Source organism: Malaclemys terrapin, chromosome 17 (assembly GCF_027887155.1).
Source record: "Malaclemys terrapin pileata isolate rMalTer1 chromosome 17, rMalTer1.hap1, whole genome shotgun sequence".
Taxonomy (NCBI): domain Eukaryota; kingdom Metazoa; phylum Chordata; order Testudines; family Emydidae; genus Malaclemys; species Malaclemys terrapin.
Window position 1 is genome coordinate 26,488,469 of NC_071521.1, and position 16,583 is coordinate 26,505,051.

General features: G+C 47.5%; 1 protein-coding gene across 4 annotated transcripts in view; it reads left to right on the forward strand.

Moving 5' to 3' along the window:
- Positions 1 to 16,583, forward strand: part of SLC31A1 (solute carrier family 31 member 1) — a 65,464-nt gene that overhangs the window by 32,893 nt on the left and 15,988 nt on the right. Inside the window, exon 1 of one of the 4 annotated variants that reach the window (XM_054007192.1) lies at positions 15,254 to 15,356. The exons of the other annotated variants lie outside the window; for them this stretch is intronic. The gene's annotated coding sequence lies outside the window, so the exon portion shown is untranslated. Of the gene's footprint in view, positions 1 to 15,253; positions 15,357 to 16,583 lie in introns of those variants that run through there. 4 annotated transcript variants of the gene reach the window in all.

Here is a 16,583-nt window from a genome sequence, read left to right on the forward strand (position 1 = left end):
CAGAGGCTTCAGAGGGAACAGGGCAATTATTGAGTGATCCATCCCATGTCATCCACTCCCTGGTTCTGGCAGTCAGAGGTTTAGGGACAGCCAGAGCATGGGGTTGCATTCCTGATCATCCTGGCTAATAGCCAGGGATGGACCTATCCTCCATAATAGAATGTGTCTTGTGAGCATTCACATTCATAGAATCATACAAAAAGGAGATTAGGGTTGGAAGAGACCTCAGTAGGTCATCTAGTCCAACCTTGTGCTCAAAGCAGGACCAACACCAACTAAATCATCTCAGCCAGGGCTTTGTCAAGCCGGGCCTTAAAAACCTCCAAGGATGGAGATTGCACCACCTCCCTAGGTAACCCATTCCAGTTCTTCATCACCCTCCTAGTGAAATAGTGTTTCCTAATATCCAATGTAGACCTCCACCACTGCAACTTAAAACCACTGCTCCTTGTTCTGTCATCTGTCACTATTGAGAACAGCCTAGCTCCATCCTCCTTGGAACCCCCCTTCAGGTAGTTGAAGGCTGCTATCAAATCCCCCCTTACTCTTCTCTTTTGCAGACTAAACAAGCCCAGTTCCCTGAACTTCTCCTCATAAGTCATGTGCCCAAGCCCCCTGATCATTTTCATTGCCTTCTGCTGGATTCTCTCCAATTTGCCCACATCTTTTCTGCAGTGAAGGGCCCAAAACTGGATGCAATACTACAAATGTGGCCTCACCAGTGCCAAATAGAGGGGAATAATCACTTCCCTCGATATGCTAGCAATGCAGCCCAATATGTCGTTAGCCTTCTTGGCAACAAGGGCACACTGCTGACTCATATCCAGCTTTTCATCCACTGTAATCCCCAGGTCCTTTTCTGCAAAACTGCTGCTTAGCCAGTCAGTCCCCTGCCAGTAGCAGTGCATGGGATTCTTCCATCCTAAGTGCAAGAGTCTGAACTTGTCCTTGCTGAACCTCATCAGATTTCTTTTGGCCCAATCCTCCAATTTCTCTAGGTCACTGTGGACCCTATCCTCCAGCATATCTACCTCTCTCCCAAGTTTAGTGTAATCTGCAAAAACTTGCTGAGGGTGCAATCTATCCCATCATCCAGATCATTAATAAAGATGTTGATCAAAACCAGCCCCAAGATCAACCCCTGGCTCACTCCGTTTGATACTGGCTGCCAATTAGACATCGAGCTGTTGATCACTACCCGTTGAGCCCGACAATCTAGCCAGCTTTCTATCCACCTTATAGTCCATTCATCCAATCCATATTTTTTTAATTTGTTGCCAAGAATACTGTGGGAGATAGTATCAAAAGCTTTACTAAAATTAAGATATATCATGTCCACTGTTTTCCCCATATCCACAGACACAGTTATCTCATCATAGAAGGCAATCAGGTTGGTCAGGCACGACCTGCCCTTGGTGAATCAATGTTGACTGTTCATGATCACTTTCCTCTCCTCTGAGTGCTTCAAAATGGTTTCCTTGAGGACCTGCTCCATGATTTTTCCAGGAACTGAGGTGAGGCTGACCAGTCTGTAGTTCACCGGGTTCTCCTTCCCTTTTTTAAAGAAGGGCACTATATTTGCCTTTTTCCAATCGTCTGGGACATCCCCCGATCGCCACAAGTTTTCAAAGATAATGGCCAATGGCTCTGTAGTCACATCAGCCAATTCCCTCAGCACCCTCAGATGCATTAGATCTAGACCCATGGACTTGTGCATGTCCAGCTCACCTCCTCCCCATATTGTATTGCCCAGATCAGCAGTGTGGGAGCTGACCCTGTCTGTGAAGAGCGAGGCAAAAAAAGCATTGAGTACTTCAGCTTTTTCCACATCATCTGTCACTAGATTGCCTCCCCCATTCATTAAGGGTCCCACACTTTCCCTGACCTTTTTCTTGTTGCTAACATATCTGTAGAAACCCTTCTTGTTACCGTTCACATCCCTTGCTAGCTGCAACTCCAGTTGTGTTTTGACCTTCCTGATTACACCCCTGCATGCTCAAGCAATATTTTTATACTCCTCCCTGGTCATCTGTCCAAGTTTCCACTTCTTATAAGCTTCCTTTTTTGTGTTTAAGCTCACCGAAGATTTCACTGTAAAGCCAAGCTGGTCGCCTGCCATATTTACTATTCTTTCTGCACATTGGGATGGTTTGTTTCTGCACCCTCAATAAGGTTTATTTAAAATACAGCCAGCTTTCCTGGACTCCTTTCCCCACCTCATATTAGCCTCCCAGGGGATCGTGCCCATCAGTTCCCTAAGGGAGACTTTTCAGAAGTTCACGTCTGTATTTTGTTACTCTCATTTCTTCCTTTTGTGAGGATCCTGAACTCAACCATCTCATGGTCACATTCTCACTTTCAATTACACAACACTTCTGTGGCAACTGCAGCAGTTGTGGCTGTGGTTGAGTAATGTTAGAAAAGTGCTGTTACTGAATGCGGTTTGTCTATTTGAGAAGAGTTAATTACATGAGGAAGTGGAGATTGTTGCCTCTTCCATTCCTGGCTGTTCTGTCCTTCTCCACTGGTGACAGGAGGGGAGCCAGTAATGTTTGATTGGCCAACTCTCCCCACTTGACCAGTGAGTGCTCTGTGGCTCTGAACTGAATTATGTGCAGAGAATCCCTCTGACTAGAAGCTTTGGGCACTCTTGCCCAATAACAAAACTAGCGTTAATGAGCTTGGACCCAAGACCAAGCCGGTAGAGTGGGAGTGAAAGTCCAAAGGATGATCTGCAGTCCAAGAACCATTGCTGCCGTGGGTTGCTTATGTGCATGTTGAGTCGTGTTCCAGGAAGTATGAGCATTGTTAGGGCCAAAGTGGCTTTCCATGAATCTGACCTGACTTCCGGGCTGCTCTATGTTAGAGGCTTCTGCTGACATAGCTGTCTCCTGTCTTGTCTGAAGAGGGCTGAGCCCTAACCCACAGAAGACCCTAGTGTAGACACAGCTGCAGAACTGTACTTTTACTGGTATAGCTTGTTTCACTCATGCACGGTGGTTTTACTGCAGCAGTACAAAGTGCTGCTTTGCTGATATAACAGCTGCCACACTAGAAGTGCTTTGCCTTTGGTATAATAGACTGGTATTCCTATACTGGTGAAATGCTCCTAGTGTAGACTGAGGCTAAGACATCATAGGCCCACTTTTTACCCATGCTAAGCAGGTTGAACTGTAGTGGAGTTGGATCCACTTATAGCTTGGTTCTGAGTAGCATTGCTCTAGGTAGATGGCTAGCCCAAAATCTTGAAATTGATATTGAACATACATCTGGGCTTCTAGTAACTACAGTGGCCAGACTCTGCCACGATTTTCTAATGGGTCCTCCTGACGTTAGTGAACGATGAATGTGGACACACTGTAGACTTCATGCTATAAAGTAGCCTCAGGATTGATGGCACAATCTCTTCACAAGATCTGTATAACAGAGAACCCATCATAATTTGGAGCTTGTTTGTGGGGGTCAAAGGGACACAGTCAACTCAAAATCTAGTTGGGGTCCAGAAAGGCCTTTCAAATACTATATTTGTGTGACAGACTGTTGTGACGGGTTGGACCACAGAAACCTCCTTGGGAGCTGCCACCTAATGTGCCAAGACTACCTCTGCTCCTGTTTTCCCTGCCAGCTCAGGACTCCAACACCCTGTCTTGCTGAGCAGACACTCCCGTCTGCTCCAACGCTGACTCAAGGTCTGAATTACTTGCCCCAAAGCTGCAGCTTTACCTGAAAGCAGCTCACAGAAGTGTTCCTGTCTTTAACACTCAGATGCCCAATGGGGTCTAAACCCAAATAAATCCATTTTACTCTGTATAAAGCTTATGCAGGGTAAACTCATAAATTGTTCGCCCTCTATAACACTGATAGAGAGATATGCACAATTGTTTGCTCCCCCAGATATTAATACATACTCTGAGCTAATTAATACGTGAAAAGTGATTTTATTAAATAAGTAGGATTTAAGTGGTTCCAAGTAGTAACAGAGAGAACAAAGTAAGTCACCAAGCAAAATAAAATAAAATGCGCAAATCTATATCTAATCAAACTGAATACAGATAATCTCACCCTCAGAGATGCTTCAGTAAGTTTTTTTCTCAGAGTGGACACCTTCCAGGCCTGGGCACAATTCTTTCCCCTGGTACAGCTCTTGTTCCAGCTCAGGTGGTAGCTAGGGGATTCTTCATGATGGCTCCTCTCTCTCCTTTGTTCTGTTCCACCCCTTTATATATCTTTTGCATAAGGCGGGAACCCTTTGTCCCTCTGGTTTCTACCCCCCCGCCCCCCCACTGGAAAAGCACCAGGTTAAAGATGGATTCCAGTTCAGGTGACATGATCACATGTCACTGCAAGACTTCATTACCCACTTGCCAGCACACACGTATACAGGAAGACTCACAGGTAAAACACAGCCATCTGCAAACAATGGTCCTGGTTAATGGGAGTCATCAAGATTCCAAACCACCATTAATGGCCCACACGTTCCATAATTACAATAGGCCCTCAGAGTTATATTTCATATTCCCAGTTTCAGATATAAGAGTGGTACATTTATACAAATAGGATGATCACACTCAGTAGATTATAAGCTTTGTAATGATACCTTACAAGAGACCTTTTGCATGAAGCATATCCCAGTTACATTATATTCACTAATTATCATATTTTTATAAAACCATATAGACTGCACAACGTCACAACTGTACCCCTAAATTCATCCTTTTTACAAAACTATGATACATTTGTACAAATTATGTCATGAGCTAAATTCCCTCTAAGCTGCATGACTGCCCAGCAGGCTGTTAAGGATCATGCAGGCGGGGAGAGGTGCCTCTCCCCCGGCCTCAGCCTTGGAGCTGCTGAGGCAAGAGAGAGGCGCCCCAGCTCTGGCTACTGCGGCGAGAGAGGGCTGGGGGGAGTCCTCTTTCCCTTCCACATCCCCGGGGCAGCCTGCACCCCAAACCCCTTATCCTGGCCCCACCCCAGAGCCCGCACCCCCAGCCGGAGCCCTCACCCACCCCCACACCCCAACCCTCTGTCCCAGCCCTGAGCCCCCTCCTACACCCCAAACCCCTCATCCCTGGCCCCACTCCAGAACTCTCACCCCTCGCCCGTCCCGCATCCCAACCCTCTGTCCTAGCCCTGAGCCCATTCCGACACTCTGAATCCCTCGGCCCCACCCCTGCCACACATCACCTCCATATTTGTTCACATAACAAAATTCATTTGCACATGTAAAAATTTAGAGGGAACATTGCTTGTGAGCTATCATTTAAAAACTCATAATCTGCTGAATGTTATTTTCCTGATAAAATATGTGTGGCAAGATTGTATGTAAAGTTATAAGATTCTGCTGGATAACACTGTGCTGACATGTCCCAAAGTTAGAAAAGAAGGCCCAAACCAGTTCTTCAGAGACAAAAGACACACTGACGTCTCGGCCAGGTATCAGCATAATCAAATGGACTATCATAAACTCTCACCTAGGTAATCAGCCATTCTTCAGCAGAAAGAAGGGTATAAGCAGGAACTTTACATATAGACAATAGAACAGCTGGGGATTCCTGTGTAAACAGAGTGGCTGTCAGCTGAAACCCAGCTGGAGATAATCCTCAAAGAGAGGAGAGTGTTATAGGAATAGAGAACACATACAACGTAAATTACCTCTGTACTCCACTCTGTTCACGGCAGCAACAACTGAAGAAACACTGAACTGGGGGAGAGGTCCTGGTCTGGAGGCTTCCAGACAATAAAGACTGTAAAGCATGTGGTGAGAAAAACCTTTTCTTTGAATCCATTTAACTTGCTAAGTTAGATATCCGTCTGCATTTTATCTTTTATTTTCTTTGTAACCAATTCTTACTTTTAAGCCTCTTTAGTTGTAATTAGTTAACATCTATCTTTCTGTAGTTAATAAGCTTGTTTTATTGTTTTATCTAAGCCAGTGTGTGTTTGGATTGAAGTGTTAGGAACCTCCACTTGAGATAACAAGGTTTGTGCATATCATTTTCCATTGATGAAATGATGGACCTTCTATGATCTTACATTGTCCAATGGAGAGCTGAGCAGTACAAGATGCACATTTCTGGGGGAAAATATATAAAAAATATGGAGATATACCTATCTCATAGAGCTGGAAGGGACCACGAAAGGTCATCAAGTCCAGCCTCCTGCCTTCACTAGCAGGACCAAGTACTGATTTTGCCTCAGATCCCTAAATGGCCCCCTCAAGGATTGAGCTCACAACCCTGGGTTTAACTGGCCAATGCTCAAACCACTGAGCTATCCCTCCTCCCTGGGATAGAGCTGGGACTGGGAGTTTGCTGGTGTCACCCTGTATGTAATTCATGAGTGGCTAGCCAGAGCATTCATGCAATTCAACTGGGAGTGATTTTGCCCGCTAGAGGCTGGTACCTCAAACTGGAGAATTGAGTGGACACAGCTGATCAACAGTCCAGACTGTACCCTGGGTAATGTCACAACTTGCAATGGTGGGACTCCCCCAGTCAATTTTTATGGACTTTGTTACATTTCTCCCCTGGCCCCCGTGTACTCATTGCTGTGTGAAAACCCACAAAAACAGCAGAAGAAACTGATGGAAAAACTTTACTGTATAGTGGAAAACTGAAACTGATCACATATCATTGGTGCTTGTACTAGAAGGAGAGAGCCTGAATCATGGGGTCTGGTAATATAAAGCAAAGTTAGCAAGAGTCAGACTGTGAGCAAAAGTCAGGCCCTGTTACAAAATATGCCTGCTTACAGGTTCATTGTCTGGTACATGAACATGGCTCGTGCTGCAAAACCACAAACACTCCTAGGAAGTGCTACACACTGGATACTTGCATAAACACATTCCAGAAGGATCATGTCAGAACACCCCGATACCAGCACACACCCCGAAGATGACACAGGGACACACTGACTCCTCCTAAAGATAAGATCAGGATGACAGGGATAGAGATATTTTGATCAAACCAAGAGGTACAAAGTAAAGGTTGGTTACTAACCACATCAGAGGAATACGTAACTGGTTTGTATCAGGGAATAAAAGAGTTGTCACCAGGGGGTGTCTTTATCTGGCTGAAGGTCCTGCTGCTCACTGATTGCTGGTCCATTGTAACGGGCATAACTGTCTTAGTATCCCTGTAGAATCTATGGCAGGGGTGGGCAAACTTTTTTGGCCTGAGGGCCGCATTGAGTTTCCAAAATTGTATGGAGGGCCAGTTACGGGAGGCTGTGCCTCCCCAAATAGCCAGGCGTGGCATGGTCCCCACCCCCTTTCTGACCACCACCCCGCTTCTTGCCCCCTGACTGCCCCATCCACCCCCCTGGTCTCTGTCCCTGACCGTCCCTGGACCCCCCGCCCCTAACTGCTCCCCGCCGCCCCATCCAAACCCCCCTCTCCTTCCTGACAGCCCCCCAGGACCCCTGCCCCATCCACCCCCCCCGCTCTCTGTCCCCTGACTGCCCCTGGACCCCCCCCCGCTCCTAACTACCCCCCACTGCCCCATCCTCTCCTTCCTGATGCCCCCCCGTCCCTCCCCGGGACCCCTGCCCCATCCAACCACCTCTTCTCCCTGTCCCCTGACCGCCCCCAGCACCCCCACCCCTGACTGCTCCCTGCCGCCCCATCCAACCCTCCTCTCATTCCTGACTGCCCCCCGGGGATCCCTGCCCCCATTCAACCCCCCTGTTCCCCACCCTCTGATTGCCCTGACCCCTATCCACACCCCTGCCCTCTATCCTACCCACCCCCCTGCTCCCTGCTCCCTTACTGCGCTGTCTAGAGCACGTGTGGCTGGTGGCATGGCTACACCAGGACAGGCAGCTGCGCAGCACAGAGCACCGGGTCAGGCTGCAGCTCTGCAGCTATGCTGCCCTGGGAGATCAGCCTGCCGCCCAGCGGGGGAGGGGGAATAGCAGGAAGGGTCTGGGGGTAGCTTCCTGGCCGGGAGCTCAGGGGCCATGCACAAGGGCCTGCGGGCCATAATTTGCCCACCCCTGATCTATGGAGTGCTATCACTGTGCTTCATTGACAATAAACCTGGCTGAGTGCCTTCGCCACTGAACTGAGTCTGTGGGATCGAGGTCTGCTGTGCTGGCTACCTGGCCAGAACCAGTGCAACACAGAGAGTGAACACACACTCAGCCAGCAACTCACAGCAGTGCTAAATATAAAAAATAAATGAACTGGAAAAATAAATAACTTTTTTCTTTATACTCCTTCAGTTATAGGCATCTTGAGTATTGTAACAGTAATTGGTAAAAAAAAAAAAAATCTGAAATATTTTTTAAAGTAGACTGTCCTTTTAAGATCTCCAGTAGTGCTTTCTGTGTGTTACTGAGATGAATTGTTCTAAGTGTTGCTAGAGGATATTGTCTAAATGTAATAAAAGTAGCAGCAATGTCTTGTTAGCATAGTATCAGAGGGGTAGCCGTGTTAGTCTGAATCTGTAAAAAGCAACAGAGGGTCCTGTGGCACGTTTAAGACTAACAGAAGTATTGGGAGCATAAGCTTTCGTGGGTAAGAACCTCACTTCTTCAGGTGTCCATTACTTGCATCTGAAGAAGTGAGGTTCTTACCCACGAAAGCTTATGCTCCCAATACTTCTGTTAGTCTTAAACGTGCCACAGGACCCTCTGTTTCTTGTTAGTATAGTGGCTGCTGCTAAAACATACTATTGGATATTGCTGTGGTATTTAATCTGTTCTGTTATGAACTTGGGAATAGCTGCCAGTCCCAAGGTAAAAACAAATACCTGGATGTGGTAAATCCTGGCCCTTTTTTTGAATAGTAAACTCTCTACCTAGACTCTTAGATAAAGCTGGCTAAAATCAGGTAATTACTTTGTGAAAATTGCTAGTTTCCATTTCACATGGTTCAGAATGGCCCTTTTTTGCAATATCTTTCTACTGACATTTTTTTGCTTTGTGAAAACCCCAGGAGGGTAGGAGGAATGGGATCTGGATTCCTCTGCTTGACCTCTCTGTCTAGTTTCCCTCTTTCCCTCTGTCAAATAGGGAGGATGATGCTGAGCCACTTCTGAAACACTTGGGCGGGAGGCCCTGTGGAAGTGTAAAGTACAAGTAATAATTCATTCAGCAGTTTGTACAACTAAACATCTAAAAATGTGTCCTAAAAGCAGAGGGGTAGCTTTTTGTACAGGCTGCACGAGGCTTGGAGATGAGGTAGGGCTTAAGTTCTTATGTAAGACCCTGCTGCAAACTCCAGCTCCCCTAACAAGCCATGCTTGGGCTGATTGAAGTGACAACAAATGGAAAATCATGACAACGGTACAAAGGTCATAATTTTAGTTTACAAAAAGTCCAGGCCCATGCTGTTTTAGTGACTTTTAGCTTAATCCTTTTCTAATGGAAAATATCTTTATAAGCTTTCAGACTATTAGGGACAGTTATCAAAAAAGCACAAGAGTGAAGTGTGTGAGAACAGGCTTACTCAGTAGCATGCAGCTGGAGGGAAAAGACCATGAAATATTCCTGGGTTTTGCCACAGAAATCATGGGCATGGCAAACACAAAGCTTAGCAGAGCTCCTCGTGCCAAAGCAAGGGTAGGGTGAAAAGCATCCCATGAAGTGGTCAGATCCCCAGAAGAGACTTACTTGGCACAAGGGTTAGATTGACTGTCAGTGCTTAAATAACCATCTGGGCTGTCCAGGACACAATGAAGACTCTCCCTACTCTGAAGAGCATCTCCTCTTCATGTCACAGGAAAGCAGAATCTTGAAGACCATTGACATGGGAGCATGAGAAGCCAGAGAGCCAGTCTGATGCCTACTAAAAGTCAATGTGCTCTGCAGTGCCAGTGAGCAGAAGCAGAAGATGAAAAAATATAGAGTGAGCCAGTCAGCCTGCGTGTGTCCTCTTTTGCCCTTTGTTAGCCCTTCACAGAATCATGCAGATGCCCTTTCTCCGGAGTACTCAATGTTTGCTGTTCTAGCTAGGCTCACCCATCTCTGCGTTACCAATACTGTGGGAGCAGAGCTCACTGCATCCCTCTGTACTGCTTTCTGTGCATTTATAGCATGTGGCAGAACACAGCAGAGGTGCAGTTGTAACAGTATGGTCCTGATGAGATTCTCACAAGTGTCCTTTGCACACGCAGGGGCTATCCAGAAGGATCTTCTGAAGTTGCCTCCTGGTGCCTGGGATCAGTCCTATTTGGGAGCACATTAACATCTGCTTTTAATTGCATGTTATTGCTGAAGGTATCTTTAAATAGCTTGTTTAGGATGTATTTTACCTGGGAAGGTAATACTGTTGTAGGCAAACTGCCCCTAGTTGGAAGGAAGTTCAAACCTGCTGTCTTGTCACAACTGTTTTTCTGACCTTTCCATGAGTGCCCAGGCCAGATGGGGGGACTATACTTCAATCTGATCATGACCAGGCTGCTCATTGCATTAATAACGTCTCTGCTATTGAGCAGACAACTTTGATAAGCAACCTGTTCCTAATTATAACTCCATACCAGGCTTAAGATCCCGCTGGGAAGTGGTAGACTCCTGCGTAAATAGATCTTATCAGTCTGTCCCTGTGCCTCACCCTGCCAAGACAAAGCACCATGAAGCGCAAGAGTTGAGTAATATGGCCCTTGCTATAACAAATTATTAACACCAGCCTTGCTGCTGATCAGTACCCACTGGAGGGCTGCTATGTGCCCACTGCATCTTTTGGGATACATTCTTCTCAAAGTCCAGGAATCTAGATAAGAGTGTCTCCAAATCCTTAGTTTCAGAAGCTTCCTGATGTGGCAAGTTAAATATGTTAGTTCTGGTCTAGAGCAGGGTTTCTCAACCTGTGGGTAGAGATCCAAAATTGGGTCACCAGAATGTTTCAAGGGGTCACACAGCATGTCCTGTGGCTCCTGTCTTGTCCCTGGGGTCCCCGCTGTAACGGGTTGGCTCACAGAAACCCCCATGGGAACTGGCAACTGATGTGCCAAGACTACCATTAAATAAATCTCTTTTACTCATAGATTGTTCACCCTCTATACTACTATTGCCCCTGCTTTCCTGCCCTTTCCAGCTTGGTTTGAGCCAGACCTGCTAGCCTGCTCCAAACCCAGACCCAGGTCTGAACCATGTCCCCTAACAGCTGTAGGCTTTCCTGGAAACAGCTTAGGAAGTGTTCCTGTCTTTGACACTCCTGTCTTTGATGCTCAACTCCCAGCATGGATTTACCAAGAACAAATCATGCCAAACCAGCTTGATTTCCTTCTTTGACAGGGTAACTGATTTGGTGGATGGGGGAATGCGGTGGATATAATATATCTGTACTTTAGCAAAGGCTTTTGACACAGTCCCACATGACATTCTCATTAGTAATCTGGAGAAATGTGAATGAATAACTATTAATGGAATTATGTCGGATTGGAGGGAGGTCTCAAGTGGGGTTCCACAGGGATCTCTTCTGGATCCCGTGTTGTTTAAAATCTTTATTGATGACCTGGATGTAGGTATAGCGAGCATACTGATCAAATCAGACGACACAAAGGTAGGGGAGATTGCCAACACGTTGGAGGATAGAGCTAAAATTCAAAAGGATTTTGATAAATTGGAGAACTGGGCTATCAACAACAAAATGAAATTCCACAGACAAATGTAAGGTGCTACATTTAGGAAAGAAAAGCCAAATGCACAAATACAGAATGGCTTGGCAGCAGCACTGCTGAGAAGGATCTGGGAGGTGTGCTGGATCACAACTTCAACATGAGTCAGCAATGCAATGCTGTTGCAACAAAAGCAAATGCAATTTTAGGTTGCATTAACAGAGCATGCAAGTACCGCTCTGCTTAGCACTGGTTAGGCCTCAGCTGGAGGACTGTGTCCAATTTTGGTCACCGCTGTATAGAAAGGAGAGAAATTAGAAAGAATCCAGATGCGAGCGACAAAGATGACCAAAGGGATGGAATCCAAGCCATATGAGCAAAGGCTGAAAGAACTGGCAATGTTTAGTTTGGAAAAATGGAGATTAAGGGGGGACACAATAGCAGTTTTAAAATATTTGAAAGGCCGCTACAAAAAGATGGAGAAAAATTGTTCTCTCTTGCCACAGAGGGCAGGACAAGAGGCAATAGGTTCAAACTACAGCACAGCAGATATAGATGAAATCTCAGGAAAAACTTGAACTGTAAGAATAGTAGGACAATGGAACAAACTGCTTAGGAAAGTCATGGAAGTGCCTTCACTGGAGGTTTTCAAAAGGAGGCTAGATAGCCATCTGTTTAGCCACAACAAATCCTGCATCTTGGCAGGGGGTTAGACTAGATGACACTTGTGGTTCTATGATTCTATATCTCAACCCCCCTGTATTTCTGTCCTTGTTAAACTGTATCTATACCCTTTCCTGTGCCTCTCAATATCCCTTCCTCGTTGTTTTTATGGCTGAATGCTTTTGTCTGCCATCCAATATTGCACTCTGCTGTCTTGCAGTATAGTAGAAACTGCTTTAGTAAACTCCGCTTGAATAAAACCTTGTTTCGTAGAGTTCTGTGGCATTGTCCTTGTAGGAAGGTATTGTCTTTAATTCCCTATTTCGTCTCCTATTTTGTTGAAAGTTCAGAATTGTCCCTGGGAAATCTGAACAGGCTGGAACATTAGGACTCTCCATTTATGTGGGGAGTAGATCAATTGAGCTCTACTGACTGGACGAGTTTTTTTGTACATTATGAAAATAAACTCCATGAAGGAACGTGATCCTAATCCTGTTAAGGGGAAGAGCACTGGCCTCTCCTCTGGTGGGTGGGGGTGGGGGTGTGCATGTGCGTGCGCTAAGTTAGCTCCAGCGAGTATCTCCTAAAAGCCCGTCTGCAGCTCTGTCTCTGGGGCAAAGAGAGAGAATGTGGTTGGGTCAGATGTAGGCTATCATGCTACTTAGTCCTCCCTGGCCTTTCTTTGATAAGCTTAACTAGTGCTGCTTTGTTCTCTGGTTTCCCTATCAAAATTGTGCAGCTCCGGGAAATATACACAAGCCAGCATTTGAACCAAGCCCCTGCTCTAATCAGGCCATTGTTTTATGTGTGCAGAAGCAGAGTGTGAAAGCTGGTGGCCTCCTGCCATGGATCCTACACACAGTTGTGTGAGGAGGGCACAGCCCTGTCTGTTGGGAAGCATGAATGTGGGTAAAGAGAGAAGGAAGCAGGAGATGGGGAGGAGGGAAAGAAACAAAAATTGGGGAGGGGAGGAAAGAGGCCGAAGGGCAGCAGCAGCAGTGGCCCTAAGAGGGGGAGATTCCCACTGAGTGGTATCAAATGTAAAAAATAACAGAAAATAAACCACCCCTGTTACTTACTGCATATGGCCAGATTCTCCCCAGATATCTGTGAGGCTGCCTGATGACCCCTGCGGGGACCCAGACCCTCCCAGTGACCGCTGGCAGGGAGATCCGACAGGCACTGAAGGAAGCTGGAGTCCTAAACTCCAGCCCACGGACTGTATTTAAAAGTGGAAATGGGTCCATGAGTTGGATATTTCTTTACTGCAGGGGTGGGCAAACTACATCCTGCCTGTGGGACCATCCTGCCCGGTCCCTGAGCTCCCAGCCAGGGAGGCTACCCCCGGCCCCTCTCCCGCCGACTCCCCTCCCCCGGAGCCTCACCTCACCATGCCAGCAGCACTCTGCGGTGCGGGGCTGCACGCTCCTGCAGGGCAGCGTGTCTGGCTCCGCGCCACTGCCAGACACGCTGCTCTGAGCGGCATGGTAAGGGGACCAGAGCTGGGGGGTTGGATAAGGGGAAGGGGGTCCCAGGAGGCAGTCAGGGGACAGGCAGCAGGGGATGGTTGGATAGGGCAGAGGTTCTGGGGGGGGGCAGTCACGGGACGGGGAATGGGGGGGTTGGATAGGGGGTGGGGGTGTGGATAGGGGTCGGGGCAGTCAGGGGACAAGGAGCAGGGGGGCTTAGATAGGGGGTGGGGTCCGGGGGGAGTGGTTAGGGGCGGGGGGGTCTCTGGAGGGGGCAGTCAGGGGACAAGAAGCAGGGGGGTTGGATGGGTTGGGGATTCTGAGGGGGGCAGTCTGGGGGTAGGAAGTGGGAGGGGGCTGGAGGGGGAGGGGGACAGGGACAGGCTGTTTGGGGAGGCACAGCCTTTCCTACCTGGCCCTCCATAGAATTTTGCAACTCCAATGTGGCCCTCGGGCCAAAAAGTTTGCCCACCCCTGCTTTACTAGAACCTGTCCTAACAGTCCCTCCAAACCCTCCTGACATGCATAGGCGGGGATCTGCTCCATCTTTCTCAGGAGACCGGTTCCTATAATCTCTAGGTTTGTCTGGACTAGCTAGGATGGTCTCTTTAGCACATGGGCTAACGAGCAATGCCTGGGACTGGCACAGGTCAGCCTGGGCTGTTACAGGCCACTATGGCCCTATGCAGTGAGGAGACAAGGCAGATCCCTTGGGTCCATAGCGAGAGGTGCCGGGTCTGTACAGTAATACTCCTAGGCTGAGGTTTTCAGAGGCCACTGGAAATCTGTCTTAAATGGTAACAAGGCTGTGAATTCTTTCGAGTTTTGTTCTTTAGATAAGAGAAGCCCCCAATTCTGGTGCGTGCTATATGCAGCTGCCCAAATGCCCATCTCCCTCACACGCCAGTCTGTCCTCATCTCCCTTTCTCCAGTCCCATTGCTGGCTTTCACACTCCTTTTCAGATCACATCCAAGACACTCGTCCTCCCCTTCATAGCTCAACACAGCTGTACCATGGCCACATCCCTGCTCTCCTTGCCTCCTGCCCCGCCTCTTTCACTCCCGCCTAGGCATCTCTGGCATCTCCCAGCTAAACAGTCACAGGATCTGCCCTCTCCTCCTTTGAACCCTCAAAGACTCACTTCCCCCGTGCCTTCTGAGGTGGATTAGGGGTATCAACCTGTTGCATCCTACATACTTCACTGTGTACGGCCACTGTGATCCTGGGTTGAGACTTGCTGTACAGAGTCCACACCTTGCTGAGCTGGGAAACCAAGAAATACAGCTTTAGAACCCCAACTCATGACATACAACAGGTAGAATATGCTGGGTGCTTTTGAGTGTCCCATCAACTATCTCCTTGGGTTTAGTGATGCCCAGGAGGCAGGCTTTTATTTTGGAGAGGAAGCAGTTGAAGCTGGCAAGGGTGTCAGGAAATGGAATAAACCGGAGGCAGCACTCTGGTCTTATGATGACTAGCTCAGACCATTCACTGCAGACCACAGGTTGAATGAGTGAATAGTACTGCAGTGTGTCTATGGACTCTCCTCCCCCTCCCACATCTGGCTGGGGTTCTTCCTTTGAAAAGCTCTGAGCTCGAGGGTGGCTGCTCAGAGCAAGTCAGGAAGGTTGGAAATCGCTGGCTGCCAGCTGGACTGCTGTAAGTAGGCTGCTAATAACAGCCATGTATTTCTTGTATGTATCGCTTCTTAGCATCAGGCAGGACTGGCAGATTCATGGCTTGGGAATGGCACAGAAACTGTGTCTTTTGTGCTTATGACTTGTGAACAGTTCAGTTTCTCTTCTTCTCTAGGTTTGCTTTCAGGGCTTTCATTACAGTTTGGCATCAGCTTTAAATCCTGAAACTTTCACTACCTGCTCTGGGGAATGTAGAGATTAGCTGGCTTTAGTTTGTGAACCTCTAAATGCTGTCCTTGCTACTAAATCAACCCTGTCACGAGACCCATTCGCCACATAGTTGTCCCCCAATCAGGAATGCTGTCCCACCTGTGTTGCAAGATGGAACCATTTGGGGACTGATGTCTCCCTCCCAACATGGCTGATTCATGTACTGTCACTAGGACCTCTGACAAACACTATTCCAGGAATAGAGAAAATAACCCTCATACAAGAGAACCTGATAGGTGTTTTGCAAGGGTTCCATACTTCTGGGCAGTAGCCATGGAAATGGATGGCTTTTATTCCTTTGAATAGCTGGTGTGTGAAAAGCTAAACAACTCTATTGTGTGGAGCATGTTTAAGTGCTGTGGGAGTTGATTATTTTTTGGTTATGCCCTGTGGTTATGTCTGTGACAGGTATTAATTTCAAAGCGGGCTCAGTGTACTGGAATCCACGTAGCTGTCTGGCTTGGCAAGAAGGGCTCCATTTGCTCACTAGGAGTCTTAGGGTTTGTCTGTGCTGCAGTTGGAGTTGTGGCTGCAGCATGTGTAGATGTACCCGATCTAGCTCTGGTACCAATAGTAGTGAAGCCGCAGCAGCACAGTCTTTAGTATGGGCTTTACAAGTCTGCCAGGGATCCTAGATATCGACTTGAGTGGCTGGCCTGGGTTGAAGCCTGTGCTGTTAGGGCTTCACTGCTATTGGTATTCGCACTAGTTAGGTCTAAGCAAGCTGGGGTGCGTCTGCATGGGCTGCAGTCACACCTCTAGTTAAGTGTAAACAGATCCTTAGACCAGGTTGAGTGCTTCCTCTTCAGCATTTGTCTGGATCCCTCCCACAGTCTAGACCTTTCATGACCTGTAGTGTCTCTCTGGGATGTGTGAAGGACTGGCTGCCACTGGAGAGCTTACCCCAGAGAGGTCTGAGCAACAGACCTGGCTGTCTCCAGGGAAGAGCCACAGTGAACTATCCTTTATAGAATCATAG